Here is an 18304-nt window from a genome sequence, read left to right as displayed (position 1 = left end):
GCGACGCAACAAATCGCCCCCGAACGACTCCTTCTCCTGCTCTTCATGAATATTGCTTCAGCTGCTCAAACCCCAGCTGGCGCGTCGGAGCAGCTTTTACCGGACCTCATTTCACTCTAATGCAGCCGCACGATGAGGAGATTTGTGCTAATTTACCCCGTCAGACACCGGGAAGAGTCATAACCGAAAGCTCTGTGGACTGAAATCTTCAATAACAACCTGCATTGTGTTTGACTTAATGGAACAAGATTACATTGTGAGAGAGAGTGCTATTAGGAAAGACTACGTGTTTCTCACACACTCACACACACACACACACACACACCTTCAGATGTTGCTTCAGCTTCTGTGCCGTTTGCCAGATCGGCGGCACGAGGCCGTTGGTTCTCGACTCGTACGTCGCTGCCCGCGTTGGGGGAGGCGGGGCAACATCTTTCATTTCCTGTCTGCAGTTTTTTTTTTTTGTTCACAAACCGCAGCCGCTCGGTCCTATTTTCACCGTTTTTTTTCGGTCGATGTGTTTTCAGGTATTTTTTTGGGCCGAGCAGACGGTTCATAACAAAATGTAAATCGGGCGAGAGAAGCAGCGGACTTCTCGCCTCTCTCCTCCGGTAACACGGCGAGCAAAGCGCAGAGTGAAAGGAGGCGAATCCTTTGACGGCGCCTCCAAAGACATCAATAATGTCCACTTTATGGCTGTTTTTCTGTTGAACCATTTCAATCCAAAAAACATATGGCGTCCGTGCGCTTTAGACATGGGATTCATATTTAGATGTATCAGATTTACTCCGGAATAATGAGAGAATGGGAATTTTCTTCTTTTATCCCCTTTTCATTTTGTTGGGGAATGAAGCCGTCCCATCAAAACAGTGAAGCCTCATTTTCTTTTTAAAAGAGTAAAACGATACCAGTAGCTAAAAGCTTTCATGTCTTGAGTCGTGCTATTCATCAGGCCTTAAGAGGGCCTGTCAAACACGAGGAAACTGTGTAAACTCGCTCGCGATTACTAAAGTAAACGTCGTGTTTGTGTGTGTTGGCTCCTCGATGGCTCCCAAATATGAACGTAGAGTTGAAATTAAGCTCAGATTTCCCTTTCGACACAAGATTAATGACATTTCGGTAAGCTCTCTGAAAGTTAGTGTGCTTTTTTTTTCCCCTCCAAAAAAGTAAAAGTTCAAATAAATTAAATGTGATTTTTCAAATTCAGCCCAACACAACTCAAGCGCACACAAACACACACCATTAAGAGCAGTGGACTGCTGTGAAGCGCCTGGGGAGCAGTTTGGGGTTCAAGGTCTTCCTCAAGGACACTTCAAGACGGGAGGAGCCCGGGATCGAACCGCCAACCTTGAGGTTGTAACCCATGAGATGCAGGGAGCTCGGCTGTGATTGTCACCTTGTCTGATTCGCTTTGTTTTGCAGTGTCTTTACATTTTTATTTTAGTGTATTGTTCATCAGTAACTACAGAATGAATGCTAACCATGAACTACATGCTACCTCATAGCTAATGCTACAGTTTAAAATAATAAAAACAACTGAACTCATTCGTCTCCAGCTGTTGATGATTACGGTTAGTAATGTCAGTACAGCCGGCATAAGTAGAATAGAAAAGAAAAAACGCTGATGACAGCGCTTTTACGCTGCAATCCAAGACGTTCAGGGTGCCGCTGCAAAAACTTGACATAAAAGCAGCGCGTATAAAAGCTTTCACTGTAAACAATTTGCCCAAAATACTTCCCCAGGCCGCTGAGACACACTCCGTCTGATAACCCTTCAGTATAAGATTTGTATTTTTCAGATGCTGCAACGTCATGATGCTTGGAAAAGCTTCAGCGTTCCAACTTTCACACTAAAAACGCGACGATTCAAAAGAGTTGCTGAAGCTCCGACCCCCCCCCCCACTTTAAAAAAAAAAAGGGGGCTCTGTTTAACAGACGTCACCGAGTGACAACACAGGACACGTTTGCATGGCGCGGCGTCTCCTCATCCGTCTGGATCCGCGGGCTCAGACGGTCTCGTGGCCACGGGGAGAGCGCGTCGGCGGAAACAGAGTGGAAACAAAAACAAGAGCTTCTGATCGGATGGGCTTTCACTGCGGTGCAAAGCGGGGTCTGGAAGCAGCGGCAGCAGACGATCGCATCAGCCCTTTCTCATGGAGCGCGAGCTGGGGGTCGGATGCAATAGACAGGAATGTAAACTGATATTTAGACATTCCCGTTAGCCTCGGTTTAGCGGAGGGGAGATGATCGAAGAGCCAGATGTGGAAGTTCGAAGTAGTTTGGTGGGACGATGTCATTTTGGGTCAGTATCCACCACGAAGCCCGTTCAGCTCAAGATCAATGTGCATTAATATTATTTATTTTGGCTCCACTGTTTTTGAAGCCCATGTCTATAATGTAGTACAAACACTTATGCCTCATAATGTACTTATAGCACTTTATAACTACAGTAGTATTCACATATTCACGTTTTTTTACAACAATAATCAATATCCCATAGTTGTGTAAGACATTATAGTTTATTTAAAATGCATTATACTCACTGTTAGAGTCACTTTTTACAGTATAAGTGCTCATTATTTGTATAATAATCAAACAATATTATTTTAGTGTGCATAGATTTTAATTTAAAATACATGCAATACATGTTTTACTTAAAACAATGAGACTTACAATCACATTATAATGCAACATAGTTGAATTACAAACTTTAATATAAACAAATACAAAAGCTCTATGGGTGACCAGCCACTATGAAGTATCATAAGTCATTATAAAATGCTTTATGACTGTTGTTATGAAGCATTATGAGTTTGAATCGCCACTTCTATGATTATGTGCTATAAGCTGATCATAATGCCTCCTCGACGGACTTCAGGGAAAGTTTTGTTTTTTTTTGGCATCGAGCTTGCAGCGAAGAATTGAAAAGTCATCATTACTGTAAGGAGGACAGGTCCCGCAGGAGGAGGGATGACAGGTATCCTCTTTGATGCTCAGCTTCACCCTCGGAGCCATAACTCTCCCGGCCTCCTCTGCTCTGGAGAGCAGAAGTGAATTATCTCAAGACGTCATTTTGCATCTGTTTTTACACGCTTTCTTTCGGATGTGTACGAGCGCAGAAACGCACAAATGTAGCGGCTGTAATGAACTCCGTTCAGATTGGAGCCCTTCCCACCGTATCATGAGAGTCGTTTTAGTGGCGATATGAATCAGACCGCACTCTTTAAACGTCTTCTCAGCGCGTCGCAATGTGGGGATTTCAGATATGTACCATCCGTCTGCCGTTATTTGTGCAAATACGTGCGGAGCGGCGGGGACGCCTTTTTATTGGGGGCAAAGAATCCGAGTCCAAGTCTTCACTTTTACACAGGAAACCTCCAGTAGATCGGTCCCAGCAGATGGAAAAAGGACACGGGCATTCTGGGTGTTTGGCAGTCAGCGTGTGTGTGTAGAGGGGGGCGACGACACAATTTGGACACACATGGACACACATGGACAGACGGGACGGCGGATAAAGAGGATGAGAACAATAGAGTGTGTATCTTTAGCGTGGACTGCCCCGGGGGGGGGGAAGAAGAGTCAGACGGTCTGTGTTTGTCATTAAAAGGAGATTTGGGAATGGAGAAAACAGACGGGGGGCTTGTTATCTGATGATTCCTGACAGGATCACGCGGCGCGCGGTAGCATGATCACCGTGTGGCGACACGCGTGGCCCGTCATGCACCGGGTTTCTGGTGAGAATACGACACGGCTCATTCTCTCACAGAGACCACCCGCGCTAACGCAAACGTGCAATCGGGCCCTTCTGTTTGACTGCAGGACCAAGACACAACAATAACACACACGCACACACCCACACACACACACACACTATGTTACAGAAACCAGAGTCGTTTCATTCGTGTGCAGTAATGAAGTTTTCTGGACACGTTCCCAAGTTTGTTTTTGTTCGGCTTTGTTGTCGCCGTTACACACCAAAGGGACATTTTTCTTCATGATTTAGTGGTTGAGTGTAATTACCTCAACAGTTCAGTTCTCTCGTAAGGAATACTCCGCCCAAAATATGAACATTGGTATTTTCAATTACTCACCCGGTGCGAGCTTGAAGAAAACCTTTGTTTTTCCTCGCATGCGTCCACGATGAACAGAGAAAAGTCTTGAATTCATATGCAGTGATATTCTATCGTTTCGAGACGGGCAACGTCGACCTGCAAGTGTTTCACATTTCAATGCGTTTGGAAAAGCAGTGCACGTACAACTGAACAAATGAGAATTGGACTCTTCTGCACTGAGTTGTGTGAGTGTTTGTATACTGTTTTAATATCGTTTGGTGTTAAATGCAGTCCTCATTTACCTCAATTCAAGATGTTTTTCTCCGTTTCTTGATTCTCCGTTCCCGGTGAAGGCTCACCAGAAAAACTACGTTGCCTTCAATAATTTAAGCTAACATCAGGTTAGAAATGTAGATACAAATGGTGATTTTGTCGGTGACGTATTACTTTAATAGCAGCTATTTTTTACTGTCGCGCGGTGGTGCGTTCACTGACCTCGCTGTGACTCCATGTGGCTGGCTAAATCGGGGCCACATTCAGCACAAGTGTTCAAAAGGAAATAAGAAAAGGAATGAACTGGAGGAGATGGTGAAATAGACATTTGAGCTGATGGGATACCTGAGGTGTTGGGGATGACTGTTCCAGTAGGTGTCTCATTCCCAACATTACCCAACCGAGGAGGCCTCTTTGAGGTTTGTGTGGCCTCACAGTATGCATTGAAACACACACAAACCCATTGTCACCTATATGGTGCAAAATTGCAATCTCTCCCTCTCACAATAGATCTCTTGATCACATGTCTGTCTTTACTGGATAGTTGATAGTGTACTGACAGCAAAGAAGGGGAGAGAGCAGGAGGTATGACACGCTACAACGATTAGCTCAGATGACACACACCGTAAGCATTTGTAAGCTTAACTACCGAAAGCGTGAAGAACCTAGAAAAGTGCAGATCTCCGCCTGGTTTATCTGTTCCTCATCTGCATGACGGCCATGCTCGCAAACTCAAAGGATATCTTTAGGCTTCCAAGTGTATTTTTTTTTTACAAAAAAAGACATGTGACAACTGCATCTGTGGTGGCAGAGCAGTAATCAGTTGTGTGTGCAGGTCTGTTAGCTAAAGTATTTACTCTGTGCCTCGCTCGCAACGTTTATGATTATTTTTCAGCAAGATACATTTCCTAAATGATATCTATAATTTTTGTAGCATAAAAACAATCCAACAGGGTAGCGGTGGGCTACAAACGAACTATGCTACGGTCACGTGACCACCACTAAGCTAACGGCAAAGAACGGCTCATCGTTACGATGATGATGATGTCTCATTTAAGCAGTAGTTAGAAACTGCCTTTTTTGAGACACGTGAAAGCTTTAAATTTCCATCGACACACATTTGATATCTTAGAACGTGAAGATTTCTGAAGCAGGTCTTAACCACAGACCACAAAGCCATCGTCTTTGAGACGGAGGAATTAGAAGGAAAACGCTCACCCATTTCCAGGTTGTCGGACTCATTCCTGCAGCACTCGCAGATGTTTTTGAGAAAGTGCAAGTCATTGCAACCCCCGAGAGGTCCTCGAACATGCAGCCATAACAACTGAAAAGTCATATTGTTTGCGTGGTTAATACGACATGTGTGCAAATGATTAGTGTGATGTAGAAAAGCTCCATCCACAGGATAACAGCACTCTGACCACTGGACGGGGGAGCGGAGGAAAAAAAACATGTTTTTCTTTTCACTTCTTTAGTTTCACATGCTTAAAAGATGAACACACCTTTTTCTGCCACAATGATTCATGTCTCAAGCGTCTGGCCTTCAGCAGCAGTCCCAGAATGATATCCTTTTCAAGGTCTCAGAGTCTTTCGTATCGCCGACCACATCGGGAGCTGGGGAAAGAAATTGTGAAATAAAGCAGGAGATCGCTCGGGTCAAATGCAATAGCGGTGATGTAAGCATCATAAACAATCATAAATGCATCAGTCTGAACTCTTTTTAGTGCTGCTCATTTGTCACTGCGATGGCCTGGCAGCTCACAAACACACAACTGCAACACAACATGTTTGTGTTGCATGAAGGTTGCTGCACGGTTCAACAATATCAAGGTAAAAACAGTTTCGGAAGAAGTGAACTTCCTATTACTTCTGCAGAAGTGTTTTAACGGCACAAGCGGCATGACTTGTGGAAAAGAAGAGTAAGCAGTCGGGACGGACAGGTGGTATTTGGAGCAAAAGAGACGGCTTCATTTCACCTCTTTAAAAAACAAAAAAAAATATCATAACTGCAATTTTAAACAAGTATGTGCCATAAGTATGGATCTAGCAAACCCATGCAATAATTAAGTCTTTAAACGTGGAGGAATGGGAAACTTCATATTATCCCCATTTGCTCAAGTCATTTCAGTGTTTTGCTCATTTGTTCTTCTTTTCCAATCTTTAGCACTCGTCCTTCCCAAAAGTCAAACTGGAAAAGAACGCGTGTGCTCGAGGCCGTGTAACAAAGTCATGCTAAGTGTCTGAGCAGCTGCTGCCGTTAGGATTTGATCTGCAACAACAGAAATTAGTTTACAGAAATCCGATCCGCCGACCTCAAGTTTGAAATGCTCTTGCATCTACTTTCGTAGTTTGCAAAAAGTAGAGATCAATATCACTGAGCACTTCCTCTGTCTGAGTCCTGAAGCAACAGAACATCACGGTTCTCCGAGTGCTGCAGGAACGAGTCCTAAAAATATAATATAAAAGCTTACTTTCTGCAATAATCCAAAAATCCATTGGCTCCTCATCCTCGCAGTGTGATGCTGACTTCCTGTTGGACTACCGCGATACTTTTAAAATTCCTGCAGCACTCCATTGCCTGAGTCCAGACCACTGAGCTTTCCCTCTCAGCCCAGTTCATGGCTTCATCTTGCATCAAGAGATGAAACAGCTGTTCCTTAAAATTAATTGATCCAATGAGTTAGTCCCCCCCAGTGAAGCTCAGCCAACAGCATCACATTTCAAACGGTGCGTCATGTCTACTAAAGAACAGCCAACGTCCTCGTCGGGCGCTCACTTTTTGCCAGTCGGTTTTTGTTGGCGTGGCCAACTATCAGTGTTGACTTAATGATTCGGGCAGATACATTGGTCTGATTGGTTGGAGTGGAAGACGGAAACTAAGTATCATGAGTTGACATTTTTGTCTATCAGGCAACATCTCAGTCTTTCAATTGAGTTCAAGGGCCAGAATCTCGAGATCCAGTTCCCTTCAGCTTCTTACGAAGGCATTAAATGGGACGATTGGCGGACCCTTTGCCCTCCAGATCTTTGACTGGAAAGACACTCGACACCTCATCAAGTGTTCCACTGTGACTGTAACGCTCCGAGCTCACACTCCAAAAAGGAAAGTCGCGAAGACGTTGAAGGATCTCTGGGCAATGCTCGGGTTATTCCAACCAGTCGGCTACTGCCCTGACCTAGTTTCTTAGCAAGTGCAACTTATATTTGCCAGATATGAAGTGAAATGAAAGAACATGTGGAAGACAAGGTGTCTGAGGTTGGGGCCAGATTTTGCCCCAGATGTTACTGCGGAGCTTCACTGTTTGAACAGTTCAGCGCAACGAGAGGAGATATTGAAGAAAATGTCATATTCTAAACAATAATTTGTATTTATTGTGTATTCAGACGCTGATGCAGTCGGGTTCAGAACCAGGTTTACTGTGAGATATTGTTTTGCATCTGGCTGAATATACTGCAGGCCGATTAAGTGGAATTATAGACTGCATGAGAGAAATGGACGTAGTCACTGTGACCGCCATCCTTTGGTTTGTGAACGACAGTTTAACGTTTTGAGCACCATTTTGTTTTTTGGGCCGTAGCCATCCTTGTTTCTCGAGCCGCCGCAATCTTGTTTTTTTTTTAAGTCCGTACAGAGTCTCGTGCTTTTGACTGGTCGCCATCTTGTTCTTTTGCAAACACAAGTGACACAAGAGGGTGGAGTTAAATACAATTGGATGCCGTGCAAGACATTTGCGGAAGACGCAGGCTGAAATGAACTTTCACGACCGAAAAAATTATTCTTAAGTCTGCAGAATTAGAATAGTGATAAAAATCGGCCATAAAATTGGCAGATGACGTTCAAAATGACCTTTATTCCCTCCCTTAAACATGACATGCCCCCAGTCCCCAGTGGAAATTACGCCCCTTGCATGACATTCAATCCAGGGCGTCGTAAAAAGAATCACTTTTGCACAAAAATATTGTTTTCAAATGTCTCCCCATTTGTGCAAACATGGCGTGTGCGTCTCCCCGAAGATGGTACACAGACAGCGAACATGCCGAGTTTCGCTCCATGAGATCTTTGTTTCCTGAATGTTCACTTTCCCAGATGGACAGACCCCCCCCCCCACCTCCACCTCCCGCTTACAAATCGATCCCTCCTCCTCCAGTGCTGCATGCTCTCATCCTCTGGCTGGAGAGGCCGTTTGATGCGGTTAGAAGCTGTCGGCCAACGCAGATTACATCTTTCCTTTCATGGTCCATCAAATGGCCTTTTTATAGAGCTGAGCTTTCTTTTCTTAAAAATCCTTACATTCAGAGTGTGACCTGCTTAAAACATAGAATTGAGAGACATGTTATTTCAGTGCTCTTTTACATCTCCTCTGGCCATTACAGCATCCTCTCTATATGGGAAACATGTTAGATCAATTGACGCAAGAATGTAATTTAGGCCCAGTGTATTCTGATGGCTTCTGTTGAGCTCTTGAGCAAAATAACTACGGAGGAATACGTCCCACAAGCTTCCAGCCTGGGAGGCATGTCTTACAAAATGTTTTTTTTATAATACGTCTCCAACAAAACAAGGGACGCATAAATGAAATTGTTGTTTACTTTGCGAGAAAGCCGTCGGATTCAGTTATCCGGCCGCCGATCTATTGTGTTCCAGACTGTAATATTCTTTCATAAAAATGCGTTCCCGTTTGTGTTCGAGGTTCAGGGAGTACAGCCAGTCCATTTAAGAGCGCGGTTACGGGACACATGCAAATCAGCGAGGCTTGAAACCTCCATTAAAAAAGAAGAAAGACCGGTTTGAACCGGGGATGGAATCTGCAGCGGCAACGCTCGGCCATCAGACAGGAAGAGGCTTAACACGTCTCCACGGGCCACTTTGCAACGCAGCGATCCAACAACTGTTTTTCTCTCTGGCATATGGGGCCCCAGCTACCAATATTTAACACACCTGAATCCATGCATCATGTATTTCATGTCACCTCCTTTATTAATTGCCACTTTTGGGCAAGCTTGCAGTGGAGTTGCTTTGTCCGATGCGTTCTGTGCAGGCAAAGGCGCACTTTGTGGGTTGCTTTTTTTTTTATTATTCAAATTTGGAAATATGCCTCTTAAAGTAGTTCTCAAGGCAAAATGAATTGCGGGTTGTTGGCCTGGTGGAGCCATTGTGAAGGTTGAGTCCGTGTGCCTCAGGGCTGAATGTGAGTAATTATGTTGATGTAGTCTAGAAGGTCTGGCGTGTCGACGTCTGCAGACTGAGCGAGATTCAAGCGATTACAGGCTCGTGAAGGGGAGAAACTGCTGATCACGGTGTGCGTTTGCTTTAATTAAAACTATTTTACACAGCTTTGTGAGCTTGTCTCCCCCTATAAGTCTTCATTTTGTATAAGATTAGTTCTCATCTTTACTATGTAAGAGGTCAAAGTTACGTCAATATTATTTGTTTGTTTCCCCCAAAGAAAGTTTTGCATCACGCGTCAATTTCCGCTGAGAACGTGAATACATCTTTTCAAATCAAACTTCCATCTTTGTTATAGTAAAGCAATTGAGAGCATAAACTCATGTTTACTGATGTAATAAATCAAGTGAGAAGTCATTTTCTCAGAGACTTCTATTTGCAACCAGAGGAGAAAGAACAGTGGATTAAAGACTTGCGTATTGCCGTTCTCGTTTCAGACCCAGAGGTCCCCGCTTGACTTTGTGTTTGGTCTAACCGCGTCCTCAGAGGTTCTGGTTGAGGTGTGTGTGATTGTGCCGCGACAACACAAAGAGAAGACGGTTTGTTCTCAACAACAACGGCAGCTCGTGAAGCGGTTAGCGTAGCTGCTGCAGCCGCATCAGTTACACCAGAACTGGAGACACCGAAGGCTCTTCTTGATGGAAAAGGTGTTTTCGATCTTCTCCAGATTCCCGTCGACTGGAGTTTGATTGACAGATGGTTTAACCAATCACCTGCCAAGTATTTTTTTCTCTCAAGTGCCTGCACCTTTACAAACAGTTTCCATTGAATGCCTCTCAGATGGTTCTGTGTAACAAACCATCTGGAGCGTCAGGTTAATGTCTGACAGCGTGAGCTACATGAAGTGCATTCAGTCAGGAGAAGCGAGAAATAAAACAAGACATAAAAAGTAGACAAAGTGAAACAAAAAAAAAAGTGTCTCATTGAGACCAACCAGGTCATTTCTCCATGATCCAGACTTAAATTACCGTTAAATTGTACACAGGGAATGATGATCCACTAAAGCTGAAGCCTAATGACTTCAGGCATCCCCTGACTTTCGCTCCAGCGCTTGAGCAAAGCTTGAGTAAAATATCTTTATTATTTGCTGGATTTTCCACTAAATTTGCACAGAGAACGAATGCCGCCAACTGTGATGACTGACATCCTCCATGACCAACTGGTCAAAGCGTGACTTTGTCCATTTCTTTATGACCAAATTACCTATTTTTTATTTTGGTTACATGTCAGCCTCAGCAGTACATCTCGTTTACAGCTCATTAGGAAATGGCTTTGGGACGAAGTAGTAACGCGCTTTATGAAGTCAAAAAGGCAGAAAAATGTATCACACATCTGTAGTTTGGAAACACTGCCACGTTTGTCCACAGGGGCCGCCAAAAAGAACATTTTAAGTACCTAACAGCTTTAAAAAAAAAAGTATCAGTTGGTTGTGCATTATGCCCATTTAACCACAATAAAATGTAATCAGAGTTTCCAGAAAACCACACAGTGCATCACCAACAGCATAAACCTGAACACAATTCCTGCAATCGATCATTAAAAGCATCACCGCAGAGGAACGCCACGATAACTACACGTCTGCATTTTCAGATGGTGAATTCCGGCCTCCTCGCTGCTCAGACGCTTCCTCTCCTCACCGTCCGTCTGCCGAGCTGGGAACAAGACGTATTGTGTCTGGATATAATCAGGTCTGAGGACATGAAGGAAGGAATGCAGCATGCTCTGATCTCTCCTGCAGACATGAATGCAGTGGAGGGGACGGGGGGGGGCAGACACTACAGGGGAGTGACTCAGCGGCTCGATGTCATGCCCTCGCTTGTCTCACGGGCGCCATTAAATGCATTCCCTCGACAAAAATCGGTTGGAGGAAAACATTCCTCCATAAGGTATAAGATGCTTAAGGTATAAGATGCTTGCGGGTCAGATAAGGTGCATCCTGCAGAGCGATGCCGTCGGGGAAATGAGCGCGAGGCTCGCAGCGGAAGGAGATTTTGCCGTGCAACGTCACGTTCATCCTGTCAGATCCCACACCCAGGAAAACAGCGCGACGTCAACGCTCACCTTTATAGACGAGGAGCAGCGTCGTTAAACATGAAGGATGTCAGAGTGAGTTTGTCGAGGGACGCACGGTGACACGTCGCGCCGAAAGTAGACTGAAAATGGCGACGGCGTAGAGCGCAGGAAGTGTCCGTGTTGCGTCTCAGCACCATCCATCACACAAAGGCCAATCCCGAGAGAAGCGAGCGAAGCCGTTCATCATCATTTCAAAAGGCGATGTTTTTCAGGTTTTTTTGAGCCGCACAACTAATCTTTGATAAGACGTCGGTAGGGGGGAAAGTAAAAAGCGCAAAGAATGGCCGACCTTGGCGATGCAGAATCACAATGATTTAGGCAACACAGATGTCACATTAAGTTAATTGAGAGCAAAACTTGGTCTGATGAGTCATCTCGCCGTTCGCCCTCCCCCCCCGCCCTCCCTCCCCTTCGCTCAGGCAGCGTTATGTTCGGAAAAAGCCAAAGGATGCCTACAGTCTGCGTCCACCGCTGCCAACTGTTTCATGCTGTGGTTCTGTAATGGTGCGAGCAGCCATCCCCTGTCATTAGATCGGATTATTGCTCTGCATGGTCGCGTAACAGCCAGAGAATGAGACCATTTTTACGGGTGGAGGTGGTGCGAAGGCTGTTCCCCGAACTAAGAGACGGTTTTCCAGAGATCCTGATGAGCCCGTAAACACTGCTAAACAAATCAAATAGTGGCCTCATGAACACTTATTAGGAACAGGATCCTTTCCTGGCCTCCACAGTAACCAGATTCACACACACACACACACACACACACACACACACACACACACACACACACACACACACACACACACACACACACACCTTTATGAGAGCGGGTACATATGAGCCTGTTGCCTCCCGTCTCCTTCCTCGCAGAATTGGAGGATTTCCTTCCTGACAAATGAGCCAATATCCGCCGCACTTACTTCAGGATTTGTGCGGCTTCCCTCAAGGTGAATTTAGCCTGTTTTCTCATTGTTTGGTGTTTTTTATTTTAATTGTAATGTACACCCCCCTGGACTTAATCCTCGGTATGGGTTGCAGTTAGCCCTAATCCTAATGGGGGGGAGGGAGTCAGTTCTCATGCCCCGAAAACCTTTTTAAACTTTGGTTTCAAAAGGAATAAGAACAAGTAACGAGAGAAGATCGATACCACTCTCGTGTCAGGATGTTAAATGCGCTTCGAGAGTATTGTCCCCAGTGAAATGGGGCATGCCTGCTGCCAGAGAGCCGTCTGCAGCTGAATAATAAATATAAATCATTTTAAGTGTGAAAGTACTTTAGTCAGAGTCCCCACAGTGTGGTGCCGTATTGGTAATGGCTTATCACAGCAGCAAAACTGGTAAGCACAAACACTTGCGTGGTCAAGACAGCGGCGCGCCACGTTCACTTGTTGTTCCCTAAAAGCGTAACACACGAGGGTAAATCAGGCGGAAAGTGTTTGATAGTTGGAAACGTGTCTTCGTCGCACGCACATTTAAAGTTATTAGCAGATATGGTAACACATGTGATGATATTATCTTTGTATGATTTATTAGCGATGATATCAACCCATGTCAGAGTTATTAAATACACCGTTGTCTGAATTTGAGGTTCACAATTTCCTGTTCGAGCTGACAAATAGAAGACGAATAAGGTATTGAAATGTATTTTTGGATAAATTAATTGTTAAATATGTTGGCAATTTTGAAGGAAAAAAAAGAATTCGTGAGAATATTCGATGAAAGAAGTAATGGAGGTGAGATGCAGGCAGTGTGGGGAGTCCTTGAACACGGACTGGACTTGATCGCAGACAGCTGAGAAAGCAGGAGGATTACTTGAGTTATTGTAGATTCAGCTTACATGTGGCCGGAGTACACAAACAGGCAGACGGTCCGGCCGGCAAACAGGAAGCAGAACGCCGCGTAACAGCGATGACAAACTGATGAAGAACAGGACGGTAAAAATAGGCAGTAATGGGGAAGAGAGAACAGGTGGGCGGGGAGGTCTGGTGATGGCAGACGCTAACGAGGACCAGGTGAGAGCAATTATGGCGGGGCAGACAATCAAAACTGGCGGGAAAACACGCTGGGGTGAAAAAAAGGAAATGTGAACGAAACGAGGGACACGAGGAAGCAGCGCAGATTATGACGTCTGACACCGACAACAAAAGAGACGAGAATAATATAAAAAGTACAAAAACACGTGCGTATTTATGGCGCTTTGCTCTTTTGCGCTAGGATTTAGCGTCAGAGTTCAGCGGCTTGATGGAGGCTGGAACGAAACCGATAGCTTCAAGCTGTTTGATTTGCACTTTGGCACGCGACGTCCTCATCCTGATGGAAGAGGTTCGTATAGAGAGACGAGCGCCTGTTCAGAGTCTGCAATGATTTTCTGCTGCTTGTTTCATGGCCGCCCACTCAGGGCACACTGTCCTCTCTTCTCTGTTACCTTCAAAAACTGTTTCGGGAAGCCTGCCTTTCAGTTGCACCTTCAGGCTGCACCCGAGATTGTGGGTCACACATATATATTTATAGATAAAATACACCACTTCCTCCCGCTGTGCAGAGGTGAAGCCAAAATATCCCTCTGGCAAGGAAGCGAGTAAGCGCTACACGTTGTAGCGTTGCGTTACCTTCGCCTGTGTGAGCAGCGCGAGTGCAACATGGCGTCAGGGCTCAAGGGTCTTGAGTACTTTACCACGTGTCTCTGTCTGTGGACAGATGCTCTCATTGAGATGAGACGTCGCAACCGTACGTGATGCAGCCGTGAAACTTTACAAGTCTGTAGTGCAGATCAAAATAAAAGCCATATGCGAAGATGAGCGAGGTCAGAGCAAGAGAGGAGGGGATCGGGGGCTAGCTCCATATTGTTTTCTGTATTGTAAACTTGTTCTTGATGATTTTGAGCTTCCTATTGTGCCCATTGTTCACATCAGAACGCTTTGCCGTGAGCAAAGTCAGCAGCATTGCCGACTTGTTTAAAGTGCGCATAAAAAGCTCAAATGTTTTATTAAAGCGCCATTGACCGCTCATCGTTTTCACAGCGGGCTCGTGCAGAGACTTGGAGCTCATTGCGAACGCTGGTGTGTGTGTGTGTGTGTGTGTGTGTGTGTGTGTGTGTGTGTGTGTGTGTGTGTGTGTGAGGGCAGACATCGGCACTGGGTCCAGGAGTCAGATGTGGCTTCAGTTTCCTGTCCACTAAACATCAAAAATTGAGTCTGGATTTGCATTTGAAGTGACATCGCGACAGTGCGGCTATTGGCGGTCCAAAGTTAAAAAAAAAAGGGACATCGGGTATGCCGAGCAAACGGTGGAGTTTATCCTCAGATGAGCTCCTGGCGGGAGCTTTAAATCACGCTGCCCCCACATCGGCACATGAAACGAGAAGCGCTTGAATGACAAGATCTATTGGAACAAGGAGCGAAGCAGGCAGGTAGCGGCGTTTTGAGATTTGGCTGAAACAGTTGCTCAGCTAATAAAAAAAACAAAAAAAAAACATGTTGGCTGCAGAGTCTTCCATCCATCCGTGGCGGATGAGTTAGGAGACATTTGAGGGTGGTTTGCTGGGTTGTGGACAAGATGAGGCTAATGATGGATGAGTTTGGGCTCCGCTCACAGCCTAATATCTCATCTGAGCCAGACTTTCTCTGCACCAAATGTTGCCTGACACAAATAGCTGCGCTGTCCAGTAGTCGAATCCCTGCAACGCAAAGTCAAGGAAATTTATGGACAGCGCTATCCTCATTTTGGCCCGCCTTTCGCTGTCTGCACCTTTTGTTTACTAATCCCATCCAGCCCACTGATTCAAATTTTCCACAGTACATCATTTTGATGTCTGTAATTACTTTTTTCCCCCCCTTTCCCTAAAAAAAACAACCAAACTCATCATTTGGAGCTCATTTAATTTGATTCACAGCGTGCGCCTTGCCGTTTTCTCACCTTTCGAGCATGCCAAAGCGGAGCTGTCAGTTTGTCAGTGGGCACCTCAAACCGGCACACATGCCCCTGTTTCACCGCACAGCTGTTTGGCTGGAATACCTCTGAAGCCTATTTAATAACCTCAAGACTCCGCCCTCTTATTAGTAATACTGGGCCACCATGTTAAAAATAAACACACAGTTGGTGATTTTCCAATCAAACCCTGCTGCGAGAGCGGAGGCGGCGCGACTGCAACCGACCTGCAGCAATCAGCACGCCAACACACCCCCAGCTGTGTTCCACTGCTGCTTATTAATTGGGTTTTATTCTGGGTATTTACATAGAAACGCGATGATGATATGCTGTGAAACACTCTCTGTAGTTAACTTAATTATTGAGGCAAAAACATTTGACACGAGTTTCACAAACGAGTCTCTAATGAGTCTGCGGAGCGCTGGGTGTTGCCTCGAATCGTAATCAAGTACTTCTGCATACTTTTTGTACAGTTTTGTTGTCAATTTAAGTCAAACATGCTGTTTTTTACTAAACCTAACAAAGTAAATAGGTTTTCTAAACTTAAGTGCAGTTGTTACCTAAACAGAAGCAAACCTTTGTTGCGTTTTTGTTAAAACTTTAACTTCAAACCATGATGTTGTCTATTAGCCTAGTAAATAAAGTTGTAACCTAAACTTATCGAGGTTGTTTTGTTGCCTAAATTGAACAGAGTATATTTGATGCCTGAATATAACCAAGTACTTCTGTTCCATTTTTGCTTTGTTTCAATTTCGTAGCTATTTTCAACCTAACTATGATGTTTTTTTTAACTAAACCTAACAAATTAAATGTGTTGCCTGAACAAAGTACTTTTGCAGCGTTTTCCTTAATCCATGTATATTCCAAATTTCTCAAACTGCGATCACAATGCGCGAGAAAATATAAGTTTCCCTCAAAACGCAGCTTAGTTGTATGGAAACCTAATTATGACTGCTCGTCCTGCCTCGGCACAAAATAACCAACGCTGTACACGATGACGCTGAGCATCGAAACCGCAGGCTGTTTGAGTCATAGGAGCAAAACATAGATTATCATCATCCCATTACACGACACGCTAGTCCATAATATTTAGATCCTAATCCAGACTCTTGGCACGCAGAAGTCGTTTGTCAGCTTTCACACCTAATAGAAATGAGTATGAAGGTTTTAAAGGTCATATGGAGAATGAGTTAAAATGATAACCTGTCAATCTGCTGGCGCTGCTAGAGGCCGAGAGCGCAACATATTCGGCTCGGCTCAGGTTTCTTATTCTGTGATTTCACCGCAGTGCACGCTCTCTCTCTCTCTGCACGACTCGTTTTCTCGTCCCTCCTCCTCCTCTGCGCTCTCGCACCTTTACACGAGTCAGTTTCTCAAAGTCAGAAATCCCAACAAGCGGCCTCTGTAATGCGTCACTCCGGCCCCGGCAGTAACTCGCATTACTTCTCGGGCTCCACCGCCAAGCGGCATTAATACTGGCACAATGAGGCGATGGAGACGAAGCGAATAAAAGTTGAAGCAATACAGATCGTCGATGCGTTTTTTAGCGTTTTGCCAATTGGATAAATGTGTACGTGGCATGAAATCTGAACTTCAATGCTACTGGAAAGGTCAATTATAAACACTGACGTTAATCAGGAGCCATAAATCTACTTTTCAATAGAACACATGGCCCAAATATAAAAGGTTGAGGTTAAACTGATTGACAGAAGTTGGAGATCCTGTTTTTCGACGTGTCTCCACGAAGTTACGTCTTTATCTGTTCCATCAACTTTTATTTGATGAAGGTCAGCCGACTTTTTTTTTCAGCAGCGAGTGAAAACATGCGTGTCAACGCTGTTGACGTGCAAGCTCAACAACTAAAACACTGGCTCACGAACACCTTGTAATAAAGTGGAGAACCTGCACTGTGGAAACCTGAAGAAATCAGCCAAATACCTGTCTGGTGCGCCGAGGGTGTCTGCCATGTAGGAACAATAGCAGGCTTTATGGCTGATAATTAGGAAATGGGTTTGAACTACTTGCACAGTACATAAAATCGTAATGATCTTCATTCACCGCACTCTTTGGGAAGACGTCCAACACCCTGTGTATTAAAGTGATCCCAACGAAGTCAAACGGGCCACCGAGAAAGCCCGGAGGAGAGGTATGTTCGCAGACTTGTAATGATTGAACATAAAACAAAGTCACAAACTTTAATAAAAGAACATGAAATGTGTGTCTGGGTGTGTTCCTATTGAAACATATAGCCTGACTTATTATGATGGACAGATGTCCCCACGCTATATAGTGACAAATGTAATTAATATATATCATCATAAAACTTCCCCAGAAGTTTTCTGAAAGTGAATATGCAAGTGGTGCATTATCTTAAATATGTGCTTATTTTAAAATACATTTTCACAAAGGAAATCTGAACTTTGGAAGAACCCTGGTTCAAAATGATTGTTTCATTTTGTTGACACATTAGTCAACGTTTTTTACAGCGTGGGATACTGGATACCTCTTTGTATCGCCCCATAAAACAGAACATGCTGTCAACAGCCATTTAAAACAACGTTTTTAGGAATAAACTGTTGTGTAAATCAGGCTCTGAATGCTATTCAAACAAACCTCTGTAGAAAACGTCAGAATATAGAGAAGAAATAGGAAAGTCTGCTGAATTGATGAGCTACTGAAGTGGAGATTTCTCGGATAACTAATTTAAAGACCGTTTAAATCTATGTTTTGTATGTATATTGAGATCAGTACAG

This window comes from Clinocottus analis, unplaced genomic scaffold (genome assembly GCF_023055335.1).
Source record: "Clinocottus analis isolate CAN_PGR_092001 unplaced genomic scaffold, fCliAna1.0.p SCAF_25, whole genome shotgun sequence".
NCBI lineage: Eukaryota > Metazoa > Chordata > Actinopteri > Perciformes > Cottidae > Clinocottus > Clinocottus analis.
The sequence above is the reverse complement of the archived record's forward strand: the minus strand, read 5'-3'. Positions refer to the sequence as shown.